Source organism: Equus caballus, chromosome 24, assembly GCF_041296265.1.
Source record: "Equus caballus isolate H_3958 breed thoroughbred chromosome 24, TB-T2T, whole genome shotgun sequence".
In the NCBI taxonomy this organism is placed as follows: domain Eukaryota; kingdom Metazoa; phylum Chordata; class Mammalia; order Perissodactyla; family Equidae; genus Equus; species Equus caballus.
In genome coordinates, this window is record NC_091707.1 from 15,301,395 (window position 1) to 15,317,247 (window position 15,853).

The 15,853-nt window shown below is 43.7% G+C and overlaps 1 long non-coding RNA gene across 2 annotated transcripts; it reads right to left on the reverse strand.

Moving 5' to 3' along the window:
- Positions 1-1,269: 1,269 nt before the first annotated feature.
- On the reverse strand, positions 1,270-9,769 carry LOC138920556 (uncharacterized). 2 transcript variants are annotated; one of them, XR_011431948.1, is made up of 4 exons: positions 9,434-9,760; positions 5,799-5,957; positions 4,836-4,909; positions 1,270-2,362 (listed from the first exon to the last, which is right to left on the reverse strand). It is a non-coding gene; the product is annotated as an uncharacterized lncRNA (long non-coding RNA). The 2 variants fall into 2 exon arrangements; XR_011431947.1 differs by having other exon boundaries at positions 1,556-2,362; positions 8,967-9,769.
- Between the last annotated feature and the right edge of the window lie 6,084 nt (positions 9,770-15,853).

Genomic DNA, 15,853 nt, shown 5'->3' on the forward strand with positions numbered 1-15,853 from the left:
CTCTTGCTGAAATTGGTGTTATTTTGTCTGATCTTTCTGTTCCCACCCAGGAAACCGCTGCACATTTGGGCAGAGGGGCAGAAAAAGCAAGGGTAGTTAGTCACATTGCCACTACAGATGTCCCTGCTTTGGCTGAGGACAGAAGACAGCAGCCAGTATTCACAGAGGACTGCAGATGCTCTCCTTGAACTCGCATGAGAGGGGCCATTATCGACACAGTGTGGGTGCTGCAGACTCTTCTGTTCAGAACGGAATGCTGCAGAGTGCGCATGCATTCTCCTGACCCTTATTGAATACCTACTCTGTGCTGAGTTGCCTTGGAAATACAAAGATGAATGGGACATGCTCCCTGTCCTCTTGGACCTCAAAATGTAGATGGGGAGATGAAACACATATAATTAACTGTGCACAGTGTGAGGCCTCTAGGATCACAGAAACACAAACAGTGGTTGATCTCAGAGGGAGAAATTTTATCGGAGAGGTTTTGGGGGAGACCCGGAAGACTTCTTGGAGGAAGTGGTATCTTATCAGGACTTAAAATGAAAGCCCTTCAATAAGCAGAGATGGGGCAGGGCAAAGATCACTCAAGGTGGAGGGAATGACTTGAAGGCAGATATGGTGTAAGGTGAGGGAGCTGCCTAATCAGAGTGGGTGTGTGTGTGGCAGGTACTGCTGACTGGCTGGCCCACCTACATCCACAGCCCTGCCTCCCCTAGTCACCTTCCACTGTGGGACACCCTTCTGATCGTTGAGTCATAAGCAGACTTGGGATTCTGGGAAACCATTCACTTTATCCATAAAAACAAGACAGGCTCAATTAGCATGTACTTTCTTTCAACTTTTGCCCTCTGCTGTCTCTTAACTTTCTCCTACTTGGAATGTGGGTGAGATGCCTGGAAGTGCATCTTGAGGTCATGAGGTGACAAGCAAAAGGTGAAAAGCCATACGATGGGATGGTAGAACACAGAGACAGAAGGAGCTTGAGACTATCATGAGTACTTGTACCAGCCCGGAACTGCAGACCTATTAATTTCTTTTAAAGATTTTATTTTTTTTCCTTTTTCTCCCCAAAGCCCCCTGGTACATAGTTGTATATTCTTCGTTGTGGGTCCTTCTAGTTGTGGCATGTGGGACACTGCCTCAGCGTAGTTTGATGAGCAGTGCCGTGTCCGCGCCCAGGATTCGAACCAACAAAACACTGGGCCGCCTGCAGCGGAGCGCGCAAACTTAACCTCTCGGCCACGGGGCCAGCCCCGCTATTAATTTCCCTTTTTTTTTTTTAAGATTTTACTTTTACTTTTTCTTCTCAAAGCCCCCCAGTACATAGTTGTATATTTTTAGCTACAGGTCCTTCCAGTTGTGGCATGTGGAATGCCGCCTCAGCATGGCCTGACGAGCAGTGCCATGTCCACGCCCAGCCTCCGAACCAGCGAAACCCTGGCCCGGTGAAGCAGAGCGCGCGAACTTAACCACTCGGCCACAGGGCAGCCCCCTTAATTTCTGATTATGTGAGGAAAACAACTGTCTATTTGTTTAAGCCAGGATACATCGGATGTTCCGTTACTTTCAGCCAAATTTATTCCTGATTCATACAGGGGGCAATGGTGACCCATGGGATGTGAGGCCAAAAAATGAGTGGGATTCATATTTTGAAGGGTCAAGAGTCCGTTTAGAGACCGGCAGTGAGGAGTCAGTGAGGGTCGGTGAGTAGTAACAGTACCGAAGCTGGGCCTCAGGGAGATTTGGCAGCAAGAAAAGAGAGAGCGCTTGGGGTCAAGGAACCATTCAAGAAACCATTCTAATAGTTGCTGTACAAAGTGGGATCTCCCCATCCTAATCTCTACCACAAATTTAACAAATATATTTGTATAATTTGATATACACTATGGACACTTTCTCGAATTATGTAAGGTATGCTTATATAAAACTGTGCTGTATTATTAATTTGCAACATACACCCTAAAGAAAATTTCATTTTGCTCTGTGGAGGCAGCTTCAAAACTAGCCCCCTAAACCTCCTTTGCAACCAGACTATGACCCCCCGCCCCCACCCACTTCGTTCCTGTTTAAAAATTGAAGAGCCACCCCTCTAACATAGGAAAGTAGCAATAAACAATGAAGGGAGTTAAGGGGTGTGAGAAGCATTTTACAGGAAGACTTAAGAAGTCTTTCGAACCAAGGAGCAGGACGAATGAGGGGTGACTCCAAGATAAAGCCTATGTTGTTAGAAGTTTCAGGAGAGAAGTATGCAGAAGCAGCAGGTTTGAGGGCAGAGTGGTGGCAGATGGTGTGTTCCTCAGGCTGTTGACTGTCAGGGATGAACATTTTATGAAGATTCCACATCAGATGAGACCACTCCAGTCTGCAAGTAAAAGAGGGACTCTGATTGGAACATGGTGCCCATGAGGGTCTTCCTAGGTCAACTCTACTCCATCACACTCCCCACCTATGATGGCTAATTTTGTGTCAACTTGGCTGGACCACGAGGTGCCCAGACATTTGGTCAAACATTACTGTGGGTTTGTATGTGAGGATGTTTCCAGATGAAATTAACAGTTGAATTGATAGACTGAGTAAAGCAGATTGCCCTCCCTGGTGTGGGTGGGTCCCATTCAATCAGCTGAAGGCTTGAAAACAACAAAAATGCTGACTCTCCCAGGAGTAAGAGGGAACTCCTCCTGCTTGAATGCCTTTGAGTTGGGACATCAGTTTTTCTCCTGCCTTTGGCCTTGATCTGAAATATTGGCTCTTCCTGGGTCTCAAGCCTGCTAACGTTCAGACTGAACTATGCTGTAGGTTCTGCTGGGGCTCCAGCTGGCCAGCCGCAGATCTTTTGACTTGTAGCTTCCATAATTGTGTGAGCTGTAATTCCTTATAATAAATTCCTTTTTACATTGAGTTCTGTTTCTCTGGAGAACTCTAACTAAAACACCACCCCATCTCTACTTGCTCCTTATCCAATCCCCCTCTTTGTCCAGCTGGCCCCCAGTTGGGTTCCTCTATCTCTAGCTTTGACATCTCTGTCTACTGATTCTCTGCTCCATGACTTGTGACACCCTACTTGCATAGCCCACTGGAACTGCCTCTCAGTCAATCTCTCCCTTCCACCCTGACCTCCTAGCATGTAGCCTGGTTGGAGAGTTATAAACATCAGCAAGACACTCTTGAGAATCTCAGAATGCATCCATTTTACAAACATTTATTGTGTCTACTACTTCCTAAGCTTTGTGTCAATGAATACAAATACATTATGGTTAATCCCAGCCCTCCTGACATTTGATAAAAGGGAGAGATAGACAAACTAACAATGGCAGAGGCATGCTGGGGAAATGTCGGCACAGTGGGGGTTGGAGGGATGTCTGGGAAGGCTTCACAGTGGAGAGGACCAGTATGAGCACAAGTGAGCAAGAGTGTCCCAGACAGGGGAGAAAACATGTGACAAATGTGTCTCCATGCCTAGTGCATTCTGCCATCATGCTGCTGTGGCTGTAGTCAGGGAGGGGTTTGTGTAATTAAGTGGATGAATGAAGTCCAAAATGTAATCTACAATTTACTTGCACAATTTACTTAACCTCTCTGAGTCTCCTTTGCTTCTCTGTAAAATGTGGATTATGTCCTGGGATTGTTACAAGGATTAAATGAGATCCTGAATGTAAAGTGATGAACACAATGCCAGGCACAGTGAGTGCTCAATAGCTCTGGTTATCTAGTAGGTCACAGGCCAGGATTAGATCGGCATTTTACAAAGACTGCACTTGTGTGCACGAGGGGATCAAGACAGCAAGTCCATATGGGAGCCAATTGCAATAGTCTAGGCCAGAGACAGTGAAGCCCACAGTGGACACAGGTGGTAGGCTGGAGGAAGATGGGCCCATAAATCTTTGGTCAGTCTTAACCATTTCTTAAGAGGAAAAAGCTCTCATATTCAGCTGGTGTAGTAAATTGTAAATTCAATGCTATGAAAGAACAGCAGCAAATAGCGGGCTGGAAATATGCTCAGATGGAGTATGGAATCAGCCCTGACGATGTTGACATCTCCCTAATTTTGGAGGGTGGACAAGCCTCACTGAAGGCACAACGTCTAGACTTTTCCATGGGATTCTATCACGCTGTGGCAAGTTTTAAGGAGGCTGAGCATTTAATCATGCATAACAAGTATTTATTATTTACTATGTGCAAAGCATTTTTAAAAGTGTTATAATCTTTAGTATAAGATCCAAGTTAGTTCAAAAAGATTGTGCTTATGCTAAAGAAGTCTGGAAAAAAAGAAAAAGGGCATATAATTGTTTTATCTGAACACATAAAAGCAACTGAATTTACAAACAACTCTGTAAATTAAACTGCTGGTTCTTTAAAAATGGTTTGGTGCCCAAAACAAAAGAAAAACTCAAATTTTTATCAAAGAATTTGTAAAGGAACCCAAACTATCCAACATGGTTCTGTGGTTCCCTGCTGAGATGTTTTGGCAGGAGAAATAAAGACAAACTCTAGAGCTGTCTGTTTACTTCAGGGTGGTTTGGTCTCACCAACACATACAAATTCACATATTCACCAGGGCTTCCCGAAGTCCACTTAATCTGATGTTGAGTGGTGCATTAAAGAAAATCACCGTATAAGCCATGACTACCTTTTATTCACAAACTATCAAGTGTCACATAACTTATCATTAACTTTTACAATTACCCTGAAATATTGGCATTATTATCCCCATCTAGCAGAAGGAAAGCCTAAGTGCTCAGAGATTAGTGTTGAGTGGCAAAACTGGCATTAATGCTCAAGTTTGTTGGCTCCTCAACTGAAGGTCTTTCCATTTCACTGGGAGCTTCTTAACCTACCTGTTGGCTCATCTGATTCTTCAAATAGACGTAGAGTTTGGTCTGCCTTCTGGATTTCTTTCTTAACGGTTTCCCTTCAGGATTATAAAAATAATAAACACTCATTGCAGAGAATTTGGAGAAAATAGGAACATATAAAGAAACATGTCTATAATTTTGACCATTATTTCTAGGTTAGATTGCCAAGCTGAAACTTCACTGCCCTTGTTTAAAAAGCAATGCCTTTTCTTATGCGTTGATTTAAAAGGGAATGGGATGATGTGGTTTTTGCCAATTTTTAGGTATATAGAATGAATAAACAAGTGCTGTGGTGAGGAGAGGGTTTCCTTTTTTCTAAGGGAGAGTGAGAAATGAACAAGGCGGAACCAGACTCTCACACACGGCAAGAAGGATGCTCTTCTGCGGTCTTCGGAGCACAAGGCTCACACATTTCGGGGACCCTTGTGTGTTCCATTCAAGTTTCCACAAGCAAATCTCAATCCACTGCCACCGCTTTCTACCGGTGGTTAGGGAGAGTGTGTGTATTAGTTATATGCCAAAGATGCAACAATTTTCATCTTGTTTCAGTGTAAAAGAGGGGGGAGAAAGCCAGGCAGGATATGAAAAGCACATGAAGAGTGGTTGCCAAGAATGCCCAGTGCCCTTGTCTACCCCTGTGCTGATCAGGTGTATTTAATTCTGAGATCAACCGTCAGCGTGGTAGACAGCTACCCCCCCTCCTCCATCAAGGATCTCATAACATCTACCTTCACGCTGAGCCTCGGAGGCAGCTCTGCCCTGTGCTAACCTTCTACATCAAGTGTTGCAAACTTCTGCATATTTTGCCTGTCTTAATAGTACTTTTAAATGTTTGCATTTTAAATGTTTAAATGTTTTAAAACTGAGAAATTTCACACAAAAATCTTAATTTTTCACTTCACTTGTCAAATCGGAAGACTGGCAATGCTGGGGCTGAATTCTTACTTGGAAGTAACCAGATGGGGTGGCGGCCTCTTGGAGATGTGGTGGCCACGGCTCCTCTGCTCCCTATGACACTGAGGCCACAGGTCAGCCTGTGTTTCTCCATGCTTTAGCAGTGCTGTGTTTCTTACAGTAGAGACGCATTCCTCTGTGCTTACATCTCTATTTAAGGTGAGAGAATGAAAACAAAACATAACAGAGTCAATAGTGCCTTCCTAGAAAAATCCATCCCGCGTCATGCCTCAGGTGTCTGCATGGTTCTTTGTATGCTTCCGTGTTTGCTGCTTTCAGCAGCCTCATCCCTTTCACAGATTTGAGCTGCAAGGCGAGTCCTGGGTTCTAATTTCCTCTCTGCCCGAAGGCACTGTGACCTTGAGCACATCACTCTGCAGTCAACCTTAGTCCCCTCCTCTGTAAAGTGAGGCCGTTGCTCTCAACCCTTCAGCTCTGACATTCTGTGACCTCGTGAGCTTTGTTGGTCCAGGTAAGACAGATGGGTCTCCTTTTCCCTCTGACCTCTTTTTCCTGAAAGCATCCCAGGGTTAGGCAGGCAACTCAGTTCCCAGCAGGTGATGCCAACTGAAGAAGGAGAAAGAGCAGAAAAAAGGATGGGAAATGAGAAGAGGAAAAAAGCAACCAAGGAGAAACAGCCCAGAGATGAGCAGAGGGAGGGGAAGGAGAAAGAGGATCAAAAACTTTTCATTTAAAACACTCAAGAATGAAATAACATGATTGGAAACTTTTTATACTTTAAAGAAAACTACGTTAAATTTTAAAAAAACAATAAATACTGGGGCCGCCCCGTGGCGCAGCGGTTAAGTTCTCAAGTTCCACTTCTCGGCGCCCCAGGGTTCACCGGTTCCGATCTGGGTGCGGACATGGCACCGCATGGCAAAAGCCATGCTGTAGCAGGCGTCCCACATGTAACGTAGAGGAAGATGGGCACGCATGTTAGCTCAGGGCCAGTCTTCCTTAGCAAAAAGAGGAGCATTGGCCGTAGTTAGCTCAGGGCTGATCTTCCTCAAAAAAAAAAAAAAAAAAAAAAAAACCAATAAATACTACTTATAGAAAATTGGAAAATTCTGAAAACTAAAAAAATAAAGAACAATCAACTACAATTGTACCTCTTAAGGTCAAGGACTGCTGAACTCTAGGAAGTGGTCTTCCTACATTTTTTTTGCATTCTTTTTGTAGTTGCTATTATATAAAAATCTCATTTAATTTGAAAACAAAAACACTGTAAAGTAAAATATTTAGAATTGTCTTATCAAAGTTAAAACTAGATCTACTGGTATACTTTTGTTTGATTTGTTTATTTTTTAGGCAACACTTTCAGCAAAATACAAAACTAAAGAAAATTGAATAAAATCTTTCATTTTCCATTAGCTTTTCAATTTACCAGTGTAGTGTCAGGGTTTTGACATCATTGCTCTGACATATGGGCTTTATTATAAAATGTTTAAAATAAGACGAATTTGTGGAGTCTTAATAAAGGGATAACTTCCTGCATTCTGACTTTCGGGTCTTAAGAGCATTTTCCTACAATCTTTTCTCTCCTTTTTTTTTTTCTTTGAGTATTTTCCTACTGTCTCTCTTCTTTCTTTTTTAAGTGGGCTTTCCTCTGGCAGGGGTTGGGGTGTCATTTCAGAGGCCAAGCATTCCTTATGTCTATTACTTCATTTCAATTATAACATCATAAACTATTGGTGATAAAACCTCCTTAAAACTGATGATTCTACCAGTTTTTGTGACATAGCCTAGAGACTGTCACGAGTCAGGTATCGATTCACAAAGGAAAGGTAAGAAGATGTGATTTAAAGTGTTTGTAAAAGTGAAAGAATAACCTCCTTGCTGAGAGAAGCTGGGAGAGCCTGTCTCCGGCGGTACTTTTGCGAGTAAGTGCCCTCCGAGAACGCAGGCCCTGAGCCCAGCTGGAGAGGAGAGGCTGCCCCTGCGGATACAGGGGCCCTTGTTTGCAGGTCAGTTTACCTGATCTGCAGCTCTCCAATCTTATCAGAATTGAACTACCTGGCTTATTTGATTTCTGCTTTGTTGTTACCCAAGCTGGCCTTTCTTTTTTCTTTTCTTTTTTTTTTTTTAACTGAGAATGTCTAAAGCCTGGGGCAAACTTCTGGGTGTTCTCAAGACTTAAGGCCACTGCTTAACAAGTTAAAGATCTCCCAGGCTGCAGTGTAAGGATGATAAGGTAACCACTCAGCCATTGGAGATGCTCCCTTGTCCTTTCCCAAAACAAGGCCCGAGAAGACAGAATGCATCGAACAACTTAGGGAAACCCCCGCTGTGGAGAGCCAGAGGTGAGGGTTAAATTTTTAAGGTTGGAGAAAGTTCTCATTGCAATAATTTATCTTGGAGAACAAGAGTTTATTTTTCATTTCTCAAGAGCTTAACATTTCCTCGTAGGAAAAATGCTTTAAGGGATATGCTATACCCAGGAAGACACTTCCTAACAGCATGTTTTTGTGGATCAGTTCAAGCTAAAACCTCTTCTCAGCGATAAAAACCATTGCCAGCGTGAGGGGAATCCCTTCGGAGCTGGCTGTCCGCAGAGTGGAGGAAAGCTGCCCCTGAGAGGTGTTTCAGAATCAAAGTGAAGGGGTCTCCACAATATGCACTCTGTGCCCTGCGGAACAGGATCTGCACTTCAGTGCAAGATGCTTGGGGCTTAGCATTTGGAACTCAGAGCAGAGAGCACTAGAGAAGACGGGATTCAATTGCGTGGTACTGAGCGTCATTTTTACATTTGGTTTTAGTTAAACTTATTAGAAAAGGAAGAAAAAGAGGGGGCCAGCACAGTGGTGTAGTGGTTAAATTCTCACACTCCGCTTCAGTGGTCTGGGGTTTGCAGGTTCAGACCCCCCGCGCGGACCTACGTGCTGCTCATCAAGCCACACTGTGGAGGCAACCCTATAGAAAATGGAGGGGGACAGGCACAGATGTTAGCTCAGGGCCACTCTTCCTCAAGCGAAAAGAGGAAGATTGGCCACAGCTGTTAGTTCAGGCCCAATCTTCTTCACTAAAAAAAAAAAAGAAAAGAAAGAAAAAGAGGACGGAGAGGAGGAGAAGTTGAAGAAGGAATACCCTTTTTAGAAAACATGGTCAGAAAGTAGGATACACTTAAAATATTTGTATCCTAGTGAAATAAAAATTTACCTCTTAAAGTCCTAATTCCACTCCCCTCCCAAAGTCTCAAATTATAAGCAGGTTCACTCAGGTTCAGATGATGGAGTTTTGGTAGACTTATTCTCTAAGTAAAAGATGGTTACTTTAGCCAGAATTCTCTCTCTTTCAGAATTAGGCGTGCTGAACCCTTTTTGATTTTGTAGTGTTCAAATTTTAAATGAAAAACTTTTTTCTAGTGAAACTCACTATACGTCATTGAAATATTGGTGAGAGGCAAAATGCTCTCTGCAAAAACATTTGAAAATGAAACACTCCCAGCGCATAATCCTTCCTCTGCACAGCAAGATTTTCAAATAAGTGAAAAAAAGAAAAACACGCGTGAGATCTTGCCCAGGAGAGGAAGGTCTGTGCCCAGGAGTCTCCTGGCCCCAGCGCTGACATTTGACACCCCTCTGCACCCCGCACGCAGCTGGGGCCGGACTCTGCACGTCTCCCACCGTGTTCTTGGCCTCTCACGCATCCCTCTGGCCCAGCGCCCCGGTGCCTTACGGGCCTCCCCCACTGCAGAGGCTGCAGCAGGGCCGAGGCTGAGATGGCGTCCTTGCCACTGTCCCATCGGTGTTCAAGAGCAGTGATCAGAAGACAGTTCATCGATGACTTCCAGAGAGGCCGCTGGCTGAGTCGGTGGAGATTTTCTATGCATGTGTAACCAGCTTCTTTGAATTTGTAAATAGCCGTAATTAATTAAATCCTGGCCTCGGTGCTTGGGGAGAGTTCTTTGCGTGAGGGAACAGCACTAAAGCTGTTGTTGTGGCTTCTGTGGTGCTGTCGCTATGGAAGCATTCGGGTGTGGTGAGAGATTAGGCTGCGCGAAGCCCTCGTACATTGCCAGAGAGAATTATCCTTTGATGTACACTGGGGTCTAAATTGTTTTCTTTCCTTTGATACATTTAAAATTAAGATTCCGTGTTAATCTCCAATTAATTCCAAGATCAAGCTTCTATTTTAGCTCCTGGAATGAGAGACGTTGGAATGCTTTTGGGGAAGGGAAGCCAGAATAAAATATTTCCCAATTACATTAAATACCTTGTGGGTATGGTCATTAGGCATTGCCATATTAAGTGTGGGATTTTAAATCAGAATGTCATGATTTTAAATTAGAAGTCATTTTAAGTCAAAAACGGAGCACTTAGGACAATGGTGTTCCACATTTAAATGGTTCTACAAAAGAAAGGAAGGCTAGAAACTGCTATCAAAAAGGCAAGTTCAAAGTAAGAAAATAGAGAATCATGAGTTGTGAAATATAAAAGGATTAAATACTAAGACTGGAAACTCAGTAGAGAAGAGGTAAAATGCCCACCAGCTGGGAACTGTGGGGATGGGAGAAAGAGAGAAGGAAACCTGCGGTTGACCAGAGCTCTTTCTAAACCGCAATCTGCCCAGAAAACCAAGCTCCACTCATGTGGGGTTCCTTACAGGCCTTGACAGAGGGTCAAAGGACAGCCGACCTGGACGGGGTCTCGGCAAAAGTGTAAGGCTGGTTGGGACTTAATGAGTCACCTTGTTAAACCTCCCAGCAATCTCATTCCAGGTGCTTGCATCTGAGCCCAGAAGGAAGGCAATTCTTCCTAGTGAGGAAACAAACCCCTCCTGGTGACTTTGTAGCTATCTCTGGGGATAGATCTTGGAGTAAAGCATAGTAGTGACTACCAAATGATGCCTGTGATTCGGCAAGCATTTGTCACCAATTTGTGGGATAGTCATGATCTAAAATACTCTGACCCTTCATCTTCATAAACACAGGAACACTTGTCAGACCATGAGTCTGAGATGTTGTTTAGGGGGAAAAAGTTGTCACCGTTCCTACAGAGCCCAACCTTGTAATATAGCCCTTCTACTCTATCTCAAGAAAAGAGTGAACTTGCATTTTTTTGTCATAGTTTTCTGTTTACTGTCATTTCTCCTGCAAGTTGGGTGAAAGCAGATGATTTCCTGTTTCTCTCTCCCACCCCTAATTAGGGGCCTGAACCCCATGTGATAGCATCTTGAAGGGTGCTTTACCAGTTCCAGTGGGTGGGGCCAGCGGAGTAGGGTGGGGGCACTTGTCTGCATCAGTTCTGAGGGCACCCACACCTGTTTTACTGGTTGCTAAACACTTTTAATATCACCTGACACAAAGACTCCATTTTATGAGACTCCCCATCACCCAGGGAAGACAGCTGTGGTTCAGTGGGACACCTTGGGTTTGGTATCATCAAAAGACTAGGGGTCAAGTGCCAGCTCTGCTGAGATAAAGCAAGACACTAGGTGTGGCCACCTAGAGCAAGAGAGGAGTGTCTGCTCCTTTCAGGTGTAACTGTGTATGGTGGTCCGCCCTTAAACTCAGCCCTTCCTGTGATGTGAACACGGGAAGGGAAGCACACTGGAGCATCCAGGTAAGAGGACAGCCAGACTGCAACTCAACTTTTGTGTTTGCGTTCCCAAAGCCACTGAGGTCTCATTGGTCTCACTGGTTCAATGCTAAAATGTACGGTAGACCTATCAGGCCTTAAAAAGTGGCCATAAGTTTTCAGAAAATCATTACTCAAAGTGTTATTCCGTCTTACTGATTTGTCCGCCAAATGCAAATTCTTCGACTCCGCCCAGACCTGCTGAGTCAGAATTTCTAAAGGTGCAAGTCCCAGGAGTTTTCATTTCAAACGCTCCACGGGAGATTTTGACAAATGCATGAAAAAGTGAGAACCGCTGGTTTAGGGACCAAACCCTGAAACCACTCGGCACTGTGATGTTCCGTAAAGAACAGAGGCAGTTCCTGGATACCCAAGCCAATGGTTGCTGCTCAGTTGCTCTGTCAATGCAGCTTCTGAAATGACTACTGGAAAAGTGTGCATGTGCATGTGTTTGAGAGAGTTGTGTGTGTCTGTTTGAGAGCATGTGTGTGAGTGTTTGAGAGAGTGTGTGTGCAAGCACACGTATGTGTTTACACTGCAGGACAAACATGCCTCTGGGGTTGGTCCCTCTGGATTCATGGCAATACGATTAATTGCTTCTGGTTACCAGGGCCTGGCTCAGGCTTGCAAAGACGCTCCTGTCCCATACGACCCCTATGCATTTCATGAACTGCTCACCGGAAGTTCCCCGTAGTCTGCTGAAAAGTTTCCTTGAGCTCATGCTAACTAGCACAGGGAAGGCTGCACCAACTGTAGCTTTATCAGAAGCTTCTCAGGGATCTCCGAGCTTGGTACAGACTAATACTGGGGGCTGGAATTCCTACAAGGTAGCCAGCTGCCCAGTCCATATTTTGTAAAGGATTATTTGCCCCCCACTGCTCCGTGCTTTTGTTACCTTTCAACCACAAAAACTGCGATGTGGCACGCCTTTCATTCAAACACATATGAGCGAGGCAATCCTGTTTCTGCAGACAAATGGCAGCAAACTCCCAGTTTTCTTCTGGCTTTCTCAGTTTCTTTTCTCCTCGGTGGGCCCAGTCTTTGCGGTTCAATTCAGTTCAGTTCAGTTAGGCAAGCATTTATTCAGTACTAGCTAAGTGCCAGGCACTCTCCTGGGTGATCTGTGTTTACAGGCTAGGGAAGGGGATGGGAGGGGAGGGTCGAGGGATGAGCAAGACCCGATTCCTGCCCTCAGAGAGCTCCCACCATGGACAGCCCGCGAGAAGCTACACAAATAACTATACTTGACTCCAAGTGTAACGAACGCCAAACCAGTGGTTTACCCAAAGTTTAGAAAGAGGGAAGGATTATTCTCTCAGGAAATTCAAGAAAGTCCATTTGATTAGGGTCTCAAAGAGGGGTAAACATGTGGAGCCTCATTTCCTTGGGTCTTGAACCATCCCAGAGGTGGTTTTCATTCCGTGATAGTGCTGGGTAAATAATCATAACAGCTAAAAATGTATTGAACACCGATTACTACATTTACCTATTCACTTAGTCCTCACAATAGCCCTGGGTGACAATAAACACTGTTCTCAGCCCCATTAAAGAGAAGAGGAAATTGAGGCAAAGGAAGAGAAAGTAACAGACTCCCAAAGTCACACAGCCAGTAAGCAGCGAACCAGTTTTGGCTCCCAGGTGGTCTTAACTCCAGAGCAGGAGAGCCGAAACACCTGCCATGAGGTACACACGTTTCATACTTCATGCCACCAACAATGTGCCCTATGTTTTACTTTTTCTGCCTACATAGTTTTCTATCAGTTTTAGCATCCTTCATTTCCTTCGATATTTCTATTGCTTGATGAGAAGAATGACTACAGATTTTTAAGTATTTTATTTTGCTTTTAATCTCAATGTTTTATGAGTAATCACAGAAGGCCCAACTTGAAGAATGCGAGTCTAGAGTGAGTTTTTCCTCTCTGCTGTTGGTGTGTTGTTCAGGGCCCACTGAGGAAGAGCCAGATGAGCAGGCCACTGAAGGTGGCAGGGCTGTGAACCGCAAACCTAGACCGATGTTAGCGAAGATATTCTTCATGTCTCATGGTTCTGCTTCAGTGTGACTGCTGCCCCAACTCCTCCTAAACCCTCCTTGGGCACTCTTAATGGTCTATATTTTTGCCCAAGGAAGCAACAGTTTCTCAATCAGATCTTCTCAGACCATGGTGTTTGTAAACCCTCAGAAATGCAAAGTTACCAGTCAGGCAGTGAGCACCCACAGCCGGAAGCACACCGAGAGCCTCAGGGATCAGGAATCAGACGCAATAGGGCCAGACCCTGGCTTTGCCACTTGGCAGCTGTATACCTGTTTAATCTCTTTGCACCTCAGTTTACACCTCTGTGAATTGGAGATAAGAATATCTCCCTGACAGGGTTTTTGTGTGGGCTGACAAAGCAATGTTTGTAAAATACTTAGTGTCCTGTCTGCCACCTAATGTAATTTGCGCAGTTTGATCATAAGGGGAAAGCACAGGATGGGATGGTTCGAGGGTCGAGGGTCCGAGGGAAAGGGTCAAAAGCAAGAGCTCAGAAAGGAGTGCTCTCCTGCAAGCTGTGCTGTATCCTCTGATTTTGTTCTGCGTCTGGCCCAGGGGAAGTTACTGCATTTACTAAAGCAAAATGTTTAGAGAAAGAAGAGCTGTGCAGTAGTGCTGAGAACAATAGCGCCGGGGCCCAAATGTTCTCCAAAAAGTGTTCTCCCGCCGCAGCGCCCAGCCCACACCTACAACTCCACCCTTGTTTGAACTTCATCCCACATCTCAAAGCATCCTTCTCGGAGAGGCCTGAGGGCCTGGCTCCTGCTTCCATTTCGCTGGTGGGCCGGGCTAACTTCCTGTGCACCACACCCAGCCCCAGCTGCACACAGGTGTGCTTTCCGTTTCCCTTGAGACTTCCTCTTTGACCCATGGGTTATTTAGAAGTGTGTTGTTGAATTTCCAAACATCTGGGAACTTTCCAGATATATTTTTAATTGTAGATTTCTAGTTTAATTCCATTATGATCTGAGAACATATTTTGTGTGATTTCTATTCTTTTAACTTTCTTGAGGTTTTCTTAAGGTTTTGCTCAGGATACGGTCTATGCTGAATGTTCCATGTGCACTTGAGAAGAATATGTATTCCACTGCTGTTGAATGCTGTAGTCTGTAAGAGTCAACGAGGTCAAGTTCCTGGATAGTGCTGTTTAGGTCATCTAAATCATTATTTATTTTGTTTATTTGTTTTATCAATTACTGAGAGAGTGGTGTTGAAGTCTCCAGTTATAACTGTGTATTTGTCTATTTATTTACTTCTGTCAGTTTTTGCCTCATGCACTTTGAAGCTCTGCTGTTAGATGCACACACATTTAGGATTTTTATGACTTCTTGGAAAATTGACTCCTTTGTCATTATGTAACGTCCCTCTTCATCCCTGATGATCATTGTGATTCTGAAGGCTACCTTGTCTGAAATTCATATAGTTACCCCAGCTTTCCTTTAGATAGCATTTTAATGTTAAATCTTTCTCCATTCTTTTATTTTTAATCTGTCTTTACATTTAAAATGCGCTTGTCACAGACGGCATGTAATCGGATCTTGCTATTTTATCCAGTCTGACAATCTCTGTTCTTTGCTGTGTGGATCATTCACATTTAAAGTGATTGTTGCTGTCGTTGGTTTGGAGTCTACCATCTTGCTAGCTGTTTTGTTTTCAGTGCACTGGTTCCTGGTTTCTATGTCCTCTTTTTCTATCTTCTCTGAGTTTAACTGAACATTTTTATGATTACATTTTATTTCTTATATTGACATTATTTATACCTCTTTTTTTTTTTTTTTTTAGACTTTTTAAGTGATTGACTGGTGTTCTAATGTACTTTTCAGTGATAAGAAGTTTGGTCATTTTGTATTTCCTAAGCATGGGCTGGGGGAGGGCCAGGGTTTTTTTCCTTCTGAGATGAACTTTCAGATATTTTGGTTCGAAGAGCGGGAATTTAAATAGAATGCTGATGTATGGAAGAGCATTTCCATTTAAATAGAATTTTTGCATATGCATTTCATTTGTAACTAATGAACTAACTCACACACTTTTGTTTTCAACGTAGAAAGATTAAATCTGGATGAACAAAAACACTGTTCTGTACTTTTATGCAATAAGAATTGTACAAAAAGGAAAATGCAATGAAATTTTAACTTGTTCAACTTAATTCTTCTGAAAAAAAAGGTAGCCAGAAATTATCAAATTTTGCTCACTAGAAAAATCCTCGAAAAGTTTCCTGTTCTAGAGAAGCAGTTTTTATTTTTGTTTTGGCACCATGACCCTTTTGAGAATCTGATAAACCACACCCTAACAAAACATATACGCTCATCTACACACCAAATTTTGCATACAATTTCCGTGAATTGGCTGACACCCTCAAGACTCTAGATTCCTGGCTAGGAACACCTGCCCTAGAATAAGCAGTGAATGCTGTCAGCAAGCATTTTGATGTAAC